The following is an 18,022-nucleotide window of genomic DNA, read 5'->3' as shown; positions in this document are numbered from 1 at the left end:
AGTATGCATCATCCCTCTACACAATCTCAGGGCAATCACCTCTTCCAGATCCACTAGAGCACATGTGCTTTCTTTATCGCCAAATAGCAGAGCATTTTATACATGCGAGATCTGCTTGCAGAGCTTCTAGCAATGATGTTCAACCGGGCCATGTGCAAGGGCCTACCTAATACTTGGAGTTTGTCCACTATCGTACCTATTTTCAAGTCAAGGGACCCTATAGAGCCTCGGAACTACCGCACTATCATGATTGGACACACATTGGCACGATTGTATGCATCCATCCTTGAGCAATAGTTGAGTCGATGGGCGGAGAGAGAGGGTGTACGGGCAACATGACAGGCAGGTTTCAAGAGAGGTTTCTCTACTCTTGATCATATTCAGACACTCAGAGCCATTATTGAGGAGGGGAGATCACGTGGGAGACGGCTCTATTGTTGCTTTGTGGATTTCCGCAAAGCCTTCGACACAGTGCCCAAAGCTAGATTGATGTGCAAACTGCAGGAGATGGGAGTACCCAAAGAGTTGATTTGGGGGATCATGGCTCTATACAAGTCAGTAGTGGGACATGTATCAAGGTGGTAAGGTACGGTATGTATCCGGTACGACCTGTACATAGTACCGAATGGATAGAGTTGTTAGGTACGTCAAATTCGTAGGTTTTTTTTTTAAAGCCAAAAACCTACAATATGGTCTGTACTTGATAAAAAAATTCATAAGTATCACTCCCAAGGATGTTTGTTCACTATTTTACAAACCAAGGCAAAGCTTTCATACGAGTTCTTGATCTAGCTTGCCCTCCTATATTCACCACCGCAATGACATTCGTGTGTGCCCTACAAATGAAAAATTGTGTCGAAATGTCTACAAAATTAGGCCTTGGGATAAGGCTAAAGAAGGACAAACCAAAATTTGCCGACGCAATGGGGTTTTTCCCACACATAACCCACAGGAACCCACACCCCCCCCCCCCCCCCCCACAAACCAAACCACCCAAAAAAAAAAAAAAAAACGTACAGTATGAATCCGTACGGTACGGTACGTATCATACGGACGTACCACACTGCACCGCACCGATCCGTGCGTACGTACGGATCCTACCTTGACATGTACGTACTCTAGAGGGGATTTCTGGTTTGGTTCACTCCACTACTGGAGTGAAAAAGGGCTGCCCGCTATCTCCTACACTTTTTGGCATGTATGTGATGAGGTTGCTGACTACATTGAGAGGGATGGAGACAGAGGAGCACAGTTGGCAGGGACATGGATCCCACTATTGTTATATGCTGATGATATTGTGTTAATTTCTAACTCCCCGAAGGAGATGCGATGTCATTTAGATGCTTTGTACAAATATGCCCACGACAGTGGATTGTCTGTTAACTTGGGGAAAACCAAGGTTATGGTGTTTAACACCACAACACATTGGGCCAGGAGGTCAGCACCCACTTTAACATATGGCCAGAAGACGGTGGAGTATACAGATGCACACACCTATCTTGGAGTAGTCTTCAGTGGACCAATGTTTTCATTTGAGAGCAGCAGAAACTAGATTGACGAGAGCTTATGCAGCCTTGGGGGCATTGGAGAAGATGTGTTCGCAGGTTCAGTTTCAGGAACCTCAAACAAAGCTGTGGCTTTTTGACACTCTAGTGTCTTCATCTATGCTGTATGGGGTTCAGATTTGGGGACCCTCAGTGGACCACCATGCCACATGAGATTATTCAAGCCGAGCTAGCTGCCCCCCCTCTCGTGGTCGAGGCCCTTACTAGATCAGTATCCTTCATGCATAATTATGGGACCTTCCCAGAGATAGATATGCTTGGCTAGCCCTTGAGTCATCTCGACAGCTAGCGCTTCAGGGGGATACAGCATGCTGGCATGGGCAGATGACATCATGGTTTCAGTCACATGGCTTCAACATGGATAGACTGCCTCCGTTCCAGTACTCCTTGGATGCACCCTCCCTATCTCTCACACGGACAAAGATCACTAGATTCATGCGCCAGGATTGATTCAGCTAGATACCAAGAGCACATGGATACAGCCGACACAGGAGTTGGGCACGAAGATGGCTGTCTATGGAGAGCATCTTCTCCAACTAACAGAAGATGGATATGTGATGAATCGGTCTATATGGACACTCATTTATCCTATGGGATACGATGTGCTATTGGTCAGATGCGCACATCAACACACCAGCTAGACATTGAGACTGGCAGATTTAGGAGAGTACCAGCAAAGGCAAGGATATACCAGAATATGCCAGTTGTGTCATATGGAGCCAAAGACAGAGTTACATCACATTTGTCATTGTCCGGTATACTATGAGATACGAGGCCGCTTTCATTGTCTATTCAGAGAGGGATATGGACCATTGGCTAGAGTCATGAGATATCAAGATCAAAGATGCCTCGGGTAACCGGGTAACCGGGTAACCGGGTTGTTTTTGCTAGATCTGCGCAGACACAGGGAGAGTCTCTTGAGGAGATCAAGCAATGGGAGACAATTACAGAGGGAGATTACTAACTTCTTTAGAGCAGGGGCTCAGCAGCTAGATGAGCATGCTCCACAACAGACTTCACAGCCCACTTATACCAGAGGTATATTAGTAGACAGAGTGAGCACGGGAGAGCTAGACACCCACGTCTATGAGGGCAACCACGACATTGACGGAAGCTCCATCAGAGGATCAAGACTATTCTAGACCAACATGTGAGACGCCCAGTACGACTATTTACAGAGGTGGACATTGATGAAGCTCTTCAACGATCGATGCAATGCTTTCTTGGACAACGCCCGATGTCGGGCATCCTTGGGCATTGATAATAATGGTAATGTTTTTAGTATTTCAATGTACTTCACTTTACTCACTTTATTTTATTTTTGTACCCAGACATTGGATTAGATCCACCAACATTGTATCAACTTGGTCTCATAGGTCATTTTGGGCTTTTAAGGACGTTTAATATAACATTTCATCTCTCTCTCTCTCTCTCTCTCTCTCTCTCTCTCTCTCTCTCTCTCTCTCTCTCTCTCTCTCAGGCACTGCTGCTCCCTCGCGCCCCCCTGCTGCCCTGCTGCTCCCGCGCTCCCCCTGCTGCTCCCGCACCTCGCGCCCTCGCTGCTGCGCCTCTGTCCGCCTCCCCCCGTCCCCCGCTCGCTCGTGCCCTGCTCCTGCGCTGCCGCCTTTCCCCCCCCCCCCCGTACTACCTTGGCAACCCCGCCCCCACCCCTTCCTCTACGCGTAGTATGTCCCCCCAGGTTCTTCTACGCGTAACATGTCCTCCCCCCCCCCCCCCCCCCCCCCCCCCCCCCCCCCTTTTTTCTTTAACGCGTAGGATGGCCCCCCCTTCTTCTATGCGTAGGAAGTCAATTTTATTTTATTTTTTTTAATTTTTTTTTTTTTTTTGGGACATGGTATCAAACACGCTATGTTGTTTTAGCTTGGTCTCATAGGTCTCATAGGTCAATTTGGCCGTGTGAAGACATTATTAGATCATTTTATCATTTTATTTCCCCTTCCTTTTGGTACTCCCTCCCCCCCTTTTTCTTCATCATCTTTATCACTCCCCCTCCCTCGCCATACCGTCCCACGCTCCCCCACTCGCTCAGCTACCGCGCTCGTCGCTAGGGGGGGTGCACACGTTTAGTGACTCCTTGGCGGACGGCGATCAAGCATGAGAAAGATGAACGATAAAGCCGACCCTCTAGAGGATGCCATTCAAAAGTGCAAAGAGGAAATGACGGAGATCATTAGCAAGATGAACCGCAATCTTTGGGGCACAATAAACATGCTCGAAGGACGCGTGTTGATCCAAGAGAGCAAGATAAGCACGCTGGGAGACCGAGTGACGACCCAAGAGGAAGAGATCGCGTCACTCAAGAAAGATCTCGCCGAAGCACGATCAAGAAACACACTGGAAGAGGGCGAACTGCAACCCTCAGTAATCGAAGAAATAAACACGATCAAGGAGCAAGTACGGGCCATCAAAGAGGGAGAAGAGCAGCACAAAGAAATGACGACTTCTTGGGTGGATGTTCTTACCAAAACTCAACAGAAGGCAGATGAAGCCGAGAAATGGATCAAGGTGGCCAAGAAAGGAAAAGGCAAGGAGATAACGGCCACGCCCACACCCAACAACATCATTAATCAGACACTAGAGGAGGAGCAGAGGAGAAAGGTGCGCGCTTTACATGTGAGAATTTGCGGTCTTAGAGACAAAGGCAATGTGGACGAAGAAGTAAAAGAACTCACAACCTTGATGGGGATTCATGAGCCGACGCACACAAGGGCATGGAGAGTGGGCAACATAAAGAAAAATGGAAGCAGTGGAGAAACCTCAAAAGAAAGAGCACTCATCCTCCGTTTTCCATCCATGGAAGCAAAGAAGTTATTCTTGAAGAAAAGACCAACTCTTAAAGAGACTCTTAAAGAGACTGGCATCTTTCTCGGGGATGATCTCACCCTCTCGCAAATCGCTCATATGCAGGAAGTAATGCCGAAGATTAGAGCGGCAAGGGGAAAAGGCAAGATCGCTTTTTACCGAGACGGAAAAGTGGTAATACTAGAGCGACGCTCCACATGACGGTGCGAGACTTATGGGACCACACTCAAAGTAGCTACCTGGAACTGCAATGGATCTATTCGTCTTGATGTGGGTGCTTTTGAGGATAGCTTTACTGGAAGAGACATCATCTTTTACTCTGACACACACCAGGCCCCTGGGCAATCCATGCCCCACATCAGTGGATACAGGTGGGAGACAGGCCTACAGACAGGAGACACGCTCAGAGCACAGAGGGCGGGGCTCGGGGGGAGTGGCAGTGTCATTTAGAGAGGATTTGCAACCACTGGTACATATAGCCCACAGGGACGAGCAGGCTAGGTACATGTGGGTGAGACTGAAAGCAGAGACAGGCAGATACCTCTATCTAGCTATTTGCTACTTTCCCCCGAGTACATCACTTTATGCATCACCCAGAGGACAGACCCCTTTCTCCATTTTGGATGATGACATATGGGAGTTCTCTAGGGACGGTGACATTATCATCCTAGGGGACTTCAATGCTAGGACTGCCCATCACCAGGCAGTGTTTTATGATACTTCAGAGGAGATGCTAAGAGAGCCAGATCTTGTTGAGACGGGCCTTTCCAGACTATCACACGATGTGGAATATACTGAGTATGGGCGACACCTGATAGACATGGGCACTGCACATGGATTGGCCATCTTGAACGGCCTACAGAGATTTCCTGCTGCGGGAGGTTTTACATGCTTCCCACACAGACATGGAGCCAGCACAGTGGACTATGTCATGGCACAGCCGAATCTCATCTCCAATATCCAGGATCTCATAGTTGGGCCCAGACCGGTCAGGGTGACAGTGGATCATGCTCTGGTGTCGATGACCATCTCCTTCCAGTTCAGTGTAGCACACAGGTCACGAGTAGCAGCCCCTACTCGCTAGACATTCACACGGGAGACGGACTCTGTATACATGGACGGAATCTACAGACGCCTATGCACTGAGGACCCGGGGCAACCTCTGGAGGAGCTAACTACTTTACTGACAAAGACATTACATGAGGCAGCAACAGAAGCATACCCACACCCCCAGCTTGAGCAGAGCCCGCCGATCTGGGAGCATGCCTCAGAACAGCTGGTACGATGAGGAGTGCCGCCAGACTAGAGCCAGACTTCAGAGGGAGGTGTTGTTGGGGGACGTCACTCACAGACAGTCACAAATGGACTTCCGACGCCTAGTGCGGCGGAAGAAGAGGGCTTTTTTGGCTCGACTCGAGTAGGATCTATATCAGCTATTCTTGAGTCAAGACTCACGTGAGGCGTGGCGGCTCTTTCATGAGCAGTCCCCCCCCCCTACTATTTCCTCCACAGAGACCTGGGGTCAGTACGCATCATCTTTGTACACAGTACCTGGACAGCCGCCCCTCCCCAACCCCCCCAATCCATGCCCACACACATGTGTCTTTTTCACCGCTAAGACGGTGAAGAAAGCTATTGACAGGATGAAGACTGTGAGAGCATATGATCATGAGGGCCTAGTCGCTGAGCATTTCATGCATGCCAAAGACCTACTAGCAGAGCTTCTAGCAGTTATGTTTAACCGTGCCATGTGTGAGGGCCTACCGGACACTTAGAGCCTATCTACGATCATACCTATCTTCAAATCAGGAGACCCCATGGAATTATCGCACTATTATGATTGGGCACACACTGGCACGGTTGTATGCATCCATTCTTGAGCAACAACTGAGTAGATGGGCAGAGTGGGAAGAAATACGTGCAACTGGGTAGGCAGGATTCAGGAGAGGCTTCTCTACTCTTGACCATATCCTAACAATCAGGGCCATCATCGAGGAAGGCAGATCTCATGGGAGACGGATCTATTGTAGCTTTGTGGACTTCCGCAAAGCTTTCGACACGGTACCCAAAGCTACACTGATGCGCAGATTACAGGAAATGGGAGTACCCACAGAACTTATTTGGGGGATCATGGCATTGTACAGATCAGTAGTAGGGCATGTACGCACCCCGGAGGGACTTTCTACACCGGTTCACTCCACTATTGGGGTGAAGCAGGGCTGCCCGCTCTCTCCCACTCTTTTCAGTATGTATGTGGATGAGGTTTCTGACTACATTGACAACGATAGGGATAAAGGTGCTCAGTTGGCAGGGACATGGATTCCACTTTTGTTATATGCTGATGACTTAGTGTTGATCTCCGAATCCCCAGAGGGAATGCAACGTCAATTGGATGCTTTGCATACGTTTGCCCACGAAAGTGGTTTGTCTGTCAACCTGGGTAAAACCAAGGTTATGGTGTTTAATACCACCCCACAGTGGATCAGGAGGTCAACACCTACATTCACATACGGCCAGGAGACTGTGGAGTACACAGACGCTTACACTTACCTTGGAGTGGTTTTTAGCGGACCTACATTCTCACTCAGAAGACCAGCAGAGACCAGACTTACTAGAGCCCACGCAGCATTGGGTAGATTGGAGAGGATGTGTTCGCAAGTTCAGTTTCAGGAGCCCCGGACGAAGCTCTGGCTCTTTGACACCTTGGTGGCTTCAGCATTGCTCTATGGAACCGAGATATGGGGACCTTCACTGGATCACCACGGGAGGCCGGGTCACTCAGACGGATGGGGGAACATGGAGAAACCTCTCGTCTCTATGATCTCGCGGGTCATTAGAGCCAAAGCATCAGTACCACGGGCCATTATCCGAGCAGAGCTAGCGGCCCCCCCACTTGTGGTGGAGGCGCTCACCAGATCAGTCTCCTTCATAAACCGCACATGGGAACTTCCTAGAGACAGATATGCTCGCATAGCACTTGAATCCTCTCGACAGTTAGCCATACAAGGAGATACAACATGCTGGTATGGGGAGATGACATCATGGTTTCACGCACATGGGTTCAGCATAGACCGGCTGCCACCATTCCATTACTCATTGGATGCACCATCTCTCACTCCTACACAGTCAGAGATCGCCAAGCTCATACGCCAAGGCCTGACCCTGCTAGACACCAGGAGGACATGGATACAACCATCACAGGAACTGGGCACGAAGATGGCTTTCTACAGAGACCACCTTCTCCAGCTTACGGAAGATGGTTTTGTGGCGAGACCCAGATACATGGATACCCACTTGTCTCATGGGATACGATGTGCTCTTGGCCAGTTACGCACATCTTCTCACCAGTTGCGGATTGAGACTGGGAAATACAGCGGAGTACCAGCAGAGGACAAGACATGCCCCTTGTGTAACATGGAACCTCAGACAGAGCTACACTATACATGTCGCTGCCCCGTCTACTACGAGATACGAGGCCGCTTCCATTGCTTGTTCAGAGAGGGTTTTGGACCACTCTCCAGAGTAATGGGATACGAAGATCAGAGATGTCTCGGTTTGTTCTTGCTCGAGCTGCGCAGACACAGAGAGAGCCTGATGAATGGCGAGGCTAGCTATAACCGGCCTGTACAACGTAGAGGGCGGTACTATTTCAATTACCTATTAACTTTACACAGAGCACTGAGAAGGGAAGAGAACACAGTTGCGTCCAGCGACTACAATGTCACTGCGCACACGAGACCGCCCTTTCTTTATTTCTTTATTCAAATTAAGGTAGACCATCCGACCACTTCGCACAAGCTTTCACAAAGCTGTCCAAACCTGGCGAGGGCTGAAAACGCAGGTTTTCGACCTGGAAAACCTGCTTTTGGTAGCATAACCGCGCAAAAACCCCTGTAGGTCAAAAACATCTGTCTAGGACGGATTCCCTCGCTATCTGGAAGCTTTCTGGTGAGCTGTCACAGAAATTCAGCGGGCTGTAATTCCCTGTTTTTCACTGCCGGGTGCCCAAAAGCTTGTACACGCATCCCAAGGCTCTCACGAGGCTCCCCCAGTGTTCCCTTGCAGTTTAGGTGCGAAACCCTAAACCTGCAGAAAAACACAGCAGGCTGTAATTCGCTGTTTCGGATCGTTTTTAGCGGAGCGAACACGCCTACGCGTGTCCCAAGGGCTCCCGCACGCAATGGGAGAGTTCCCCTGTGAATTGGACGAGTTTTCACACGAGAAAACTCTCCGAACTCGCAATCTTTCGCGATGGAACTGTGCGTACCTGTGGGGGATTAGCAATTAGCTAATCCGGTTCCTGTTCAGAAGGCTCTTGCCTTGGCAAACGCGCATAAACCCCCAGAACTATACATGTTCAACTGAGTAGCCCAACTAGTGGGGCATTACCATATGTGCCAAAGGGGAGAGAGAGATGCACGAGAGCAAATCATCGGGCTACATGAGACAGAGGAGAAGGCAAGCTTTCCATTAAAGCTGTAGGCCTGCACCCACTACTCACACACACACTGTAGCTCACTTATGATCAAAAATCAGCCTCCTCTCTCAAATTGGGCGCCCCCTCTTCATGCTAAAAGTGGCAAAACTGCCTAGAGCCGCCATGTGTCCAGTTTGCCACTTTTGAGTTAATTCCCTAGTTCCCACTGACTCATAAAGTTATAAGTGACTTTCCGAGTGGCCCAGACTTCATTTAGCGCGCACAGGCTTCCATACTCATCAGAATTCAGTGCTAACTGGCCCGACCAGTCCTAGACTGACCGACCCAGACTCCTGCTGTGAGAAACCTATTCGGCCGCAACCGTTTCACACTGGCCATGCAATGTCCACTTGCACTTTTTCAAGGGTTCCAGGGAAAACAAGTAAAAATAAAAATAAATAAAAATATCTAGTACTTATTTACGAAAGGCAGCAGGAAAAATACACCTCCTCGTGACACACCCCACCCTTGAAATACTGCAAGCGACCTCGCTTGCATGCCAATAATACATGCAATATCTCCTGATATCACATATATTCTATGATGGGAATCCAAGATATACATACTTCAGGAAATGTAGCGTTGGACGATTAAACAATCCCACCAACCTGGCTACGACACATATATCAAGCATAGAAGCCTTCTAGTGTACTCTGAAGCATAAACTTCTCTGGCTAAATTCTGTATGGAAAGAGTAGATACAATTGCTTAACTACTCTCTTGAGCATCATGAACCATGCTCTTGCCTTGCTCCAGAAAAGGCTACATCAAGTCACTGTGGGTTCCATCTGAAAGGCTTCAAGATACAATTGCAATAGCTGAGGTGAATCAACCAATTCAGACTCTTCCATCCATTTGGCATCCAACGATGGATAGTTTTTGAACTTCACCAAATAGCGTCTTGCAACCTTTCCTCTAACCTTTCTTTCTTTATGTGCCAATATCTGTTCAGGAACAAGGATTTCATCCAATTCTTCCACTTCGGGTTGTTCCTCATCAAGCATATTCTCTGGCACATCACCAACAAAGGGTCTTAGAAGACTGACATGAAAAGCATTATGTATGTTCCAACCTTCTGGTAGCTTTAACCTGTAAGCTACATCGCTCTGAAATCTGAAAAGGACCATAATATCGCATACTGAGCTTAGGAAACAAGCGTTCCTTGCCTTTCCTTTTCCTTAACCTAGCCTTTTCAAAGCGCAAAAGCACCCAATCACCAAGTGAAAATACAAGTTCACGACGGTGACGATCAGCAGATTTCTTTTGCTTTCTTTTGCTTAGCCTGAGTCTTCTCAAGAGCAATCTTTATCTTCCTGTATGTTTCATCCATATCTTGCACATACTTGTCTGCCTCAAAAATCTTGTCCTTAGTCTGCAAAATGGGCGGGACCTTCTTTCCTTCTTCCACTATCTCAAATGATGCCTTACCTGTTGACGTATGCACAGTGTTATTGTAAGCATATTCAACCAATGGAAGATGGTCTTCCCAAGTTGCCTTGTGCTCTGACACATAACATTTGAGCACGTCCCGAACAGTAGAATTTGCCTCTTCTGACTGTCCATCAGTTTGCGGATGAAACGAAGAAGAGAACTTTAGCGTAGTGCCCATGTTCTCAAACAATGCCTTCCAGAAAAGACTCGTCATACGTGGATCCCTGTCACTAACAATTGACTGAGGCATCCCGTGATATTTAAAGATATTGCTCATGAATATCTTGACCATGTGTTCTGGCTTTATCTTCTTCCTCACAGGAATGAAATGGGCTTGCTTACTGAACCTACAAATGATAGTCCAAATCCCATCATTGTCTATTTGCGTCCTTGGAAGATCAAAGATAAAGTCCATTGCTATGCTTTCCCATGGCCTATCTGGGATCGACAATGGCTGCAACAATCCCAGTTGCTTTTGTCTGTCAAATTTGACTTTTTGGCATACTAAGCATGATCTTACAAATGTGTCAACATCTTGACGCAAAGCTGGCCAGTAGAAGAATGCCTCAACCCCTTTCACTGTCGCATCAATTCCACGATGCCCAGCATAAGGTGGAGCATGACTTTCCATCAAAATCTTTGGCCGTAACTGTTTAGTAACGCATAACTTTCCATGCATCATGAGAAAGTCATTCTTAAGCATATAGTGCTCATGATGTTGCCCATCAACAAGCTGGTCATAGATCCTTGCAAAATCTGAATCTTCAGCATATTGTGTCTTCATTTCGTCTAGTTCACAATGGTACGGAATTGACACTGCTGAAATTTGGGGCTTTCGTGACAACGCATCAGCCACCACGTTCTTTTTCCCTTGCACATGCACAATCTGAAAATGGAACATTGACAAGATGTTTGCCCATCGCATGTGCTTCTCAGACAACTTCGTCTGTGTGAGAAAGTATCGCAAGGTTTGATGATCCGTTTGGACAACAAAATCAGCCCCTAGCAAATAGTGTTTCCAACTAGTGAGAGCATGAATTACTGCCAGCAATTCTTTCTCATAGACTTGCAAGTTTCTTTCAGTCTTCAAAAGAATTCTGCTCTCATATGCGACTACTCGGCCATTCTGCATTAGAACTGCACCAAGACTGTGTCCACACGCATCACGATGAACCACAAAAGGTTTTGAAAGATCTGGCAAAATGATTACCGGATCTAAAGTCGGCTTCTCTTTCAAGTGTTTGAACGCTAAAATTTCCTTGGCTGTCCACTTGAAAGTAACTCCTTTTCCTTGTAGTGCATGGAGTGGAGAAGCAATCTCAGCAAAATTTCGGATGAACCTCCTGTAGTACGAACATAAGCCTAGAAAGCTTCGAATGTGATGTACGGAATTCAAGTCTGGCCATGACCTAATTGCTTCCACTTTAGCGGGATCCATGCGTACCCCATCCTTTGAACAATGTGCCCAAGGAAGTGAATCTCTTGCAAAAAGAATTCACTCTTCTTCGCATTAATGAGTAGCCTGTTCTTACGTAACTCATTGAAAACTACAATCAAGTGATCCCTATGCTCCTCTTCAGACTTCGAATAGACAATCATGTCATCAAAGAAGGTACCCACGAAGTTTCTATGTGGTCTAAAAATTCTGTCCATCATTCTATTAAACGTGACCGGAGCATTTGTGAGACCAAATGGCATAACAAGAAACTCATAGAGACCAAATGTTGTCCTGAACGCAGTCTTATGGACATCTTCTGGCCTAATGCGTATTTGATGGTACCCACTCTTTAGGTCTATTCTTGTAAACAATGACGCTCCCTCAAGCCGATCGAGAATGTCATCTATCCTTGGTATGGGGAACCTATTCTTGATAGTATTCTTATTCAAGGCGCGATAGTCAATGCACATGCGCCATGAACCATCCTTCTTCTGCACTAAGAGTACAGGCGAACAAAAAGGGGATGAACTGGGCTGAATCAGCCCCTTCTCTAAAAGCTCGTTGACCTGACTCATAATCTCTTTTTGCTGGGCTGCACTAACCCTGTATGGTGGTCTATTCGATGGACTAGAACCTGGCACAAGATCTATGGTATGATCCTCAGGTCTCTCAGGAGGTAACTCCCCTGGCAAAGAGTCCGAAAAACAATCACTGAAACCACTCAAAAAAGTTGACCTGTCTTTATCTAAGGTAAACAAATTAGATACAACTTGAGGTACTTCTTTTGCAAAGATCAAGTACGCAGAAAGATGATTCTTTATTACAGATGAAATAGCAGAAGCAGAAACAACTGGAACAGACTCGCCTTTAAGCTTTACATCAAGGACATGAGTCTTTCCTCTATGTACAAGGGTAATCTTTTTGTTGTAAGTATCCACCATAGCATGCAACCTGTAACACCATGGGATACCCACTAACACATCACAGCCCTCAAGTGGCATGATATGAAACTCTTCCGCATCCACATAGCTCTGAATGTGCAGACGAAGCTTTCCCAAAATGGGAGTAACGGGCTCTGAATGACCTGGGCATGCCAAACCTGTTTCCCTTGTCATACCCATCTCCTCTACACGAATGCCCAACTTTGATGACAATTCTGGTGATATGAAATTTGCACGGGCTCCTGGATCAAAGAAAACCAGCATTGTTTGGTCTCTAACTTTGCCCCAAGCTCTGCACAACTCCGTGGCATCTGTGTTTGGCTGGTCTCCAACCAAATCTGGAACAAGTCCTGCACTTGGCTTTGGCTTCTTCCCTTTATGGTCTGACTTGTCATCCTTATCCTGTGACTTCTTCTGTGGGCATTCATTTGCAAAATGTCCTTCCTATTCACAAATGTAGCATTTCTTGGCCTCCCTAAGAGCTTTCCTTTCTTCAAAAGTTTTGCCTGAAAAATGCCTTTTTTGTCCTTGTCCTCGTCCCGAAGAAGACTTAGACTGCTTCTTGGACGTATCACCTTCTTCAGTGGAGGGCTTCTTTGTGGGAGGCTCAGAAGGCTTTGTTGCAACATTGCCCTTGGCTAAAAACTGTTTGCCCTGGGACCCTTTCTTGTGGCTATTAAATCCATCGGAATCTCCCTTCGACAGATTGCTGGCCACTCTTGCATTCTCTATCAACTGAAACATATTCATGACAGTAGTCTTTGTGCAGTAGTCCCTAATTTTCTTGGGCAATCCGCAACACTACTTCTCAATCTGTTCTGACAATGGCACAAACCTGTAAGAGCTGACTGGCAACAGTGCGGCCCAAAATTGTTTATTGTACTCTTCCAAGTTCGCACACTATTTAGCATTCAACTCGTGCCATTCTGTCATCACATCCACTTCAAAAGTGTTTGTCAACGATGCAGGCGCAAAAAGCTGTTTGAATTTGACCCACGTTGTTGGGACTTGACCCTGGTTCAACAATGCGGTCCACCATTGAAGCCCATTCCCTTTCAAGAAAGTGGCAGCCTTGCGTATCTTTGAAGATTCCGTGAAGTTTCCTCCAACATAAGCAGCATCGAACTGCTGTATGAAGGTCAAAGCCTTCAATTGATCCTTAGTTCCTCTGAAAGTTTCAAACTTCACTCCCTGCCCACCTTCCTTGTAATCCTTAAGCTGACTCAAAGGAGCCACATTATCATAAACAGGTGCTCCATGATTGTTCATTCCAACACTCGCATCAACTGTTTTACCTGTGGTATCTACATTTGGTACGTATGGCTGCGAAAAACCAGCCATACCAAATTGTGTTCCAGGCACTCGAAACTGGCCATAGGCACCCTGAAAACCTGGTTGGACACCCATGTTCGCGTACATAGGGTTACCCATGCATGTTTGCATTGTCCCTAACACATTCCCCGGCATATAGCCTGTGGAAGGTCCAGCCTTAGCTTGAAACACTGATCCACCTCCAAAATAATCAGAAGGGTCTGACGCATAGCGTGTTCATTACTCCCTTGACCATTCACAATTGGTTCGTGTCCAGCTAAAGCAAGTTGCTTTGGATCATTGGACACCGCTAGTTGCTCAACCACATGAGCTTTCCCTCGAGCATCATGAGTCCTCTGCGCATTGGAAATCTCCTTTTCCTGCAATGGCTCAGTCGTGCCCTGTGTAGGAGGCTGAAAACCCTGTGTCGGAGCCTGTAAGAACTCCTGCATCCTTGGGTTGTTAGCCAACTGCTGAAACATGTCCATGCAGCAACGCAGTTGAGTTCTAAACAACCTGTCCTCTTCTTGAAGAGTTGAAGGAACTTTCTCCATGCCATGTGAGGAAGATCCCTGTTCAGGTACTTGGTCTCTCTTCTCTGCCATAACGACAAGCTCTGTGTTGCTTTCACCCACAACAATCCACGCTGCACTTTTTGAAGAAAAGTGACTATCCCGTCGATGGAACCATATAACCGGCCTGTACAACGTAGAGGGCGGTACTTTTTCAATTACCTGTTAACTTTACACAGAGCACTGAGAAGGGAAGAGAACACAGTTGCGTCCAGCGACTACAATGTCACTGCGCACACGAGACCGACACCCTGTAGGCCCCAAAGACTGGCGCCCCTTTCGGTATTTCTTTATTCAAATTAAGGTAGACCATCCGACCACTTCGCACAAGCTTTCACAAAGCTGTCCAAACCTGGCGAGGGCTGAAAACGCAGGTTTTGGACCTGATTTTGGCAACATAACAGCGCAAAAACCCCTGTAGGTCAAAAACACCTGTCTAGGACGGATTCCCTCGCTATCTGGAAGCTTTCTGGTGAGCTGTCACAGAAATTCAGCGGGCTGTAATTCCCTGGTTTTCACTGCCGGGTGCCCAAAAGCCTGTACACGCATCCCAAGGCTCTCACGAGGCTCCCCCGGTGTTCCCTTGCAGTTTAGGTGCGAAACCCTAAACCTGCAGAAAAACACAGCAGGCTGTAATTCGCTGTTTCGGATCGTTTTTAGCGGAGCGAACACGCCTATGCGTGTCCCAAAGGTTCCCGCACGCAATGGGACAGTTCCCCTGTGAATTGGACGAGTTTTCACGCGAGAAAACTCTCCGAACTCGCAATCTTTCGCGATGGAACTGTGCGTACCTGTGAGGGATTAGCAATTAGCTAATCCGGTTCCTGTTCAGAAGGCTCTTGCCTTGGTAAACGCGCATAAACCCCCAGAACTATACATGTTCAACTGAGTAACCCAACTAGTGGGGCATTACCATATGTGCCAAAGGGGAGAGAGATGCACGAGAGCAAATCATCGGGCTACATGAGACAGAGGAGAAGGCAAGCTTTCCATTAAAGCTGTAGACCTGCACCCACTACTCACACACACTGTAGCTCACTTATGATCAAAAATTAGCCTCCTCTCAAATTGGGCGCCCCCTCTTCATGCTGGAAGTGGCAAAACTCCCTGGAGCCGCCATGTGTCCAGTTTGCCCCTTTTGAGTTAATTCTCTAGTTCCCACTGACTTATAAAGTTATAAGTGACTTTTCGAGTGGCCCAGACTTCATTTGGCGCACACAGGCTTCCATACTCATCAGAATTCAGTGCTAACTGGCCCGACCAGTCCCAGACTGACCGACCCAGACTCCCGCTGTGAGAAACCTATTCGGCCGCAGCCGTTTCACACTGGCCATGCAATGTCCACTTGCACCTTTTCAAGGGTTCCGAGGAAAACAAGTAAAAATAAAAATAAATAAAAATATCCAGTACTTATTTACGGAAGGCAACAGGAAAAATACACCTCCTGGTGACACTAGCCAGTCTCAAAGACGGATCACAGACTTCTTCAGAGCAGACACGGGACAGCCGCAAGAGCCACTCCCACAACAGAGCTCCCCCTCGTCTCACAGCAGAGACACTGATTGACCGAGCAATTGAGCTGTGAAATCCAGGCGTCCGCGGCTGCGAAGAACTACACAGCATCGACGGAGGCTACGACAGAAAATTCGTAGCACGCTGGCCAGGCATGCACGACGCCAGGTCAGACTACTAACCATGGAGGAAATTGATGAGATTCGCCAACGACCGATGCTAGATCTCTTGTGATTCAGCTATCCCAACAAGCCACCCATTTTTGGCTTAGTTTTTTGCTTGGTTCACATCGACCAACTTAGGACCCCATAGTATATATCTTTGTTTTGTACTGTTGCTAGGTTATTTTGTTACTCTGACTTTGTATCAGATCCACCACTTTGTAACTTTCGGGTCTCATAGGTCATTATGGCCTTTTGAAGACGTTAATATAACATTTCATTTCTCTCTCTCTCTCTCTCTCTCTCTCTCTCTCTCTCTCTCTCTCTCTCTCTCTCTCACACACACACTTACCTTGGAGTGGTTTTACTGGATCCACATTCTCACTCACAAGAGCAGCAAAGACCAAACTGACTAGAGCCCACGCAGCATTGGGTAGATTGGAGAGGATGTGTTCGCAAGTTCAATTTCAAGAACCCCGGACGAAGCTCTGGCTCTTTGACACCTTGGTGGCCTCAGCATTGCTCTATGGGGCTGAGATATGGGGACCTTCATTGGATCACCACGGGAGGCCGGGTCGCACAAACGGATGGGGGAACATGGAGAAACCTCTCGTCTCTATGATCTCGCGGCTCATTAGAGCCAAGGCATCAGTACCACGGGCCATTATCCAAGCAGAGCTAGCGGCCCCCCCACTAGTGGTAGAGGCGCTCACCAGATCAGTCTCCTTCATAAACCGCACATGGGAACTTCCCAGAGACAGATATGCTCGCATAGCACTTGAGTCCTCTCGACAGTTAGCCATACAAGGAGATACAACATGCTGGTATGGGGAGATGACATCATGGTTTCAGGCGCACGGGTTCAGCATAGACAGGCTGCCACCATTCCAGTACTCATTGGATGCACCATCTCTCATTCTTACACAGTCGGAGATCACCAAGCTCATCCGCCAAGACCTGACCCAGCTAGACACCAGGAGGACATGGATACAACCAGCACAAGAACTGGGCACGAAGATGGCTTTCTACAGAGACCACCTTCTCCAGCTTACGGAAGATGGTTTTGTGATGAGACCCAGATACATGGATACCCACCTATCTCATGGGATACGGTGTGCTATTGGCCAGTTACGCACATCGTCTCACCGGCTACGGATTGAAACTGGGAGATACAGCGGAGTACCAGCAGAGGCCAGGACATGCCCCTTGTGTGACATGGAACCTGAGACAAAGCTGCGTTATACATGCCGCTACCCCGTCTACTACAAGATACAAGGCCGCTTCCATTGCTTGTTCAGAGAGGGTTTTGGACCGCTCTCAAGAGTAATGGGATACGAAGATCAAAGATGCCTGGGTTTGTTCTTGCTCGAGCTGCGCAGACACGGAGAGAGCCTGATGAATGGCGAGGCTAACCAGTCTCAAAGACGGAATACAGACTTCTTCAGAGCAGACACGGGACAGCCGCAAGAACCACTCCCACAGCAGAGCTCCCCCCCGTCTCACCCAGAGGCACACTGATTGACCGAGCGATTGAACTGGGGAAATCCAGGCGCCCACGACTGCGCAAGACTACACAGCATCGACGGAGGCTACGTCAAAAGATTCAGAGCACACTGGCCAGGCATGCACGACGCCCGGTCAGACTACTAACCATGGAGGAAATTGATGAGATTCGCCAACGACCGATGCTAGATCTCTTGTGATTCAGCTATCCCAACTAGCCGCCCATTTTTTCTTAGTTTTCGGCTTAGCTCACATCAACCAATCTAGAATCCCATAATATATATCTTT

General features: G+C 47.7%; 1 protein-coding gene across 2 annotated transcripts in view; it reads right to left on the bottom strand.

The window, feature by feature from the left end:
• The window catches only part of LOC147431273 (DNA topoisomerase 1-like), a 114,337-nt gene that overhangs the window by 88,012 nt on the left and 8,303 nt on the right, over positions 1-18,022 (bottom strand). The gene's annotated exons all lie outside the window — the stretch shown is intronic.

Source organism: Adiantum capillus-veneris, chromosome 21 (genome assembly GCF_014529385.1).
Source record: "Adiantum capillus-veneris isolate H3 chromosome 21, ASM1452938v2, whole genome shotgun sequence".
Lineage (NCBI taxonomy): Eukaryota > Viridiplantae > Streptophyta > Polypodiopsida > Polypodiales > Pteridaceae > Adiantum > Adiantum capillus-veneris.
The sequence above is the reverse complement of the archived record's forward strand: the minus strand, read 5'-3'. Positions and strand labels throughout refer to the sequence as shown.